The 3,010-nt window shown below is 36.3% G+C and overlaps 1 protein-coding gene across 1 annotated transcript in view; it reads right to left on the bottom strand.

The window, feature by feature from the left end:
- Nucleotides 1–3,010, bottom strand: part of LOC113467558 (organic cation transporter protein-like) — an 8,789-nt gene that overhangs the window by 3,210 nt on the left and 2,569 nt on the right. The gene's annotated exons all lie outside the window — the stretch shown is intronic.

Below are 3,010 nucleotides of genomic sequence, written 5' to 3'. Positions count from 1 at the left end.
TTTCCCCCCCCCCCCAAAAAAAAGGGTATTATTTGTTACAACGGAAGTCTTATCGTCCCAAAACCGAAGAGAGAAGGCAGGACAGAAGAAAGCCAGTCGTTCCTGTTGAGGATAAAACTTCGCTCCGGGCGGAAATCGAACCCGCGAAGAGTAGTAAAAACTCTAAAATATTAATTGAACTCTAAAAATCTAAAATAAATAATTTATGTAGAATCAAGGGACAAATCTTACCTTCTTGATTTTGGGATAGGTACCTATAAAAAACGATAAACGATATAAAGCGGTATTTTGTTAGCACGACAAACGTTGACTCAAACTTAACGTAGGTAGTTCGGATTAAGTAAAAAGTTATACGATGTAAGTCTGATAACTTCTGATAACCAAACGATAATGCATTATAAATTTACGCGCCATGGCGTAGTAATCAGAAGTTGCTGATAAAACGTCCAACACACGACTGGACCTAGAATGCTCTCCTATGAATAATGAGAATAGAATTGTTGACTAATTTGTTGTTTTATATTTGTCATCGGAGAAGAAAAGTTTATACACGACTTAACACGACCGACCTATGTACCTATACTATGCAGATATAGAAAAGACTACCTAACTACCTATTAGGTATGTATGATGTATACCTATATAGCTATAGGTATGTAATATGTATGTAAATTAGGGTGGCCCATATTTTTCGAAAGTTCGAAATTGAAGACGACCCCCCTAAAATGGTTCCATTAAAAAAAAATAATAATAATAATAATAATAATAATAAAAAAAAACCTGTGCAAAGTTTCAGGTCGATCGGAAAGAGTTAACCCGTGGCACAACGAGTTCAAAGTTCAAATGGGCTTTTACATGCATTTTCCCCTAGTTTGATTGTTTGATGCATTAATTCGGGAGGTAATTAGCCATCCAATATACGATGCTATTAATTCAGATAAAAATATTTTTTTCTTTTTTTTACAATTTTATTATGATCCTATACCTATGTTTGAGCAAAATGTTCATCCGTGTATCGCGGCCTTTCAGTGATGGTATTTGGTATAGGCCTGACTACTGGGAGAGTACCTAATGAAAATTTAGAAGATCAAATAAAAAAGTTTAAAAAATTCAAGAAGTGCCAGCCTACTTAGCTTAGTTGGTAGTGCGTCTGCCTTGTAAGCGCTAGGCCGCGGGTTCGATTCCCGCCCGGGGCGGATTTTATCCTGATGGGATTAATGTTCGTTCTCGGAACGGCTGGCTTTCTCCTATCCTGTCTTCCTTCTCTCTTCGATTTCGGGACGATAAGACCATAGCAGTTACAGTTCCCTCTGTCAAACCTCTTAAAAAAAAATGCAAGGAGCATTTTTCGCTATCCTGTCTTCCTTCTCTCTTCGATTTCGGGACGATAAGACCATAGCAGTTACAGTTCCCTCTGTCAAACCTCTTTAAAAAAAATGCAAGAAGCATTTTTCATAGTTTGTGCATAATTTGATACCTACTGATAAACTGTGCATAATTTCTTCATTTTTTCGCTTGGCAACATTGCATTTAATTTTTTTAGCACGTTCAAAGCGGGAAGATTTAAAATCCAAGGATTTTATTATTTATTTTTTATTTCGAACTCTGCAGAAAAGGGATTAAAAAATAAAGAAAAGACTGATAAGAGGAACTGTACTGTAATCTTTGTGCAAATAAAAGTTTGTCTGCTGTTATCTTATCAGCATTATCATATCTGTCCATCAAATAATACCTACCAGCAAGATTTAAGTCCAGTATTTACTGTATTGAAAAGAGGAGATCAGAGAGTTCATTCACAAAACACTCCCTGTTTCACTGTTCACCATTGATCAATAATTATTGATCTCATGAAAGGGAAATCCAGACTTGGTATCTTCTTGAATTGTAAGTTCTATTTGCTAAGAGTTCTTAAGGCTTTCATTGATTTACACCCAGAATCACTGCATCCACAACCCCCAAGCTTTCCAACACCATGAGATAGGTGCCATACGCATACGCCATACCTATCTCATGGACACAGAAAGCAAAAACAACCCATAATACTCCTATATTAAGTCAGACTGAAGTAAATTTTTGCCAATTAGGTAGGTATTTGGAATGAATAGTTCAGTACTATACTCACAGTATTTTATTCATAATGTGGGATGTTAATATTTGAGCTAATTTGATTAAGCAATCTTAGTTCAGAGTTTATAACCTACTAATCAGATTGCTAAGTCCAATGGTCAAACTTAGATCTAATTTATGCTATTGGACATAAGTAATATTGATATAGCAGTTCTTTTAAATGTAGGCTTCACTTAGATGGACTAACAGATTGATTGAAAGAACCCAAGTACCTATAAACTAGGGATGGCAATCCCACACAATTTTCAATCCCGTGGTATCCCGTGCGGGATTAGGGTCAATCCCGCGGGATCCCACACTTTTTTAAAAATGCTTGTTTCCAAGCATTTTTAGGTACTACCACCCCACCCCTAGCTTTTTTTTGTTACCTTTTAATGTTTAAGCATTTTTGGCTTTCATAAAACATTGTAGGTGGCCACTTTAAAAAAAGTTTTTGAGTATTTTTTGACCAGTTTGAATGTTCAGTCCAAGCTGGGAATCCAAAGAAAATGGCTCTGGTAATTACCTATTGTTTTTAACCAAATATGGGGGTATAATAATAACTGCTAAGCGATCAAAAATTGATCATATCTCAGGATCGGTTTAGATTTTCGCAAAATCCTTTCTTATTGCACACCTAGACCATAAAAGGAATACGCCTACCAAATTTCAGCTTTCTAGGGGTTGTGGTTCTCGAGATAGAGCGATCAGTGTGTGAACTATGAAATGTGAATGAGTGAAGGGATCTTGTTCTTATAATCTTATGCTTTCTAGGGGTTGTGGTTCTCGAGATAGAGCGATCAGTGTGTGAACTATGAAATGTGAATGAGTGAAGGGATCTTGTTCTTATAATATAAGATAAGACTAGCTGAATTCCGTCGCTTCGCTCCGGAATCCCGCTAGT

The sequence above is a fragment of the Diaphorina citri genome, unplaced genomic scaffold, assembly GCF_000475195.1.
Source record: "Diaphorina citri unplaced genomic scaffold, Diaci psyllid genome assembly version 1.1 scaffold502, whole genome shotgun sequence".
Taxonomy (NCBI): domain Eukaryota; kingdom Metazoa; phylum Arthropoda; class Insecta; order Hemiptera; family Psyllidae; genus Diaphorina; species Diaphorina citri.
This window is presented reverse-complemented; position numbering and strand designations above follow the sequence as displayed.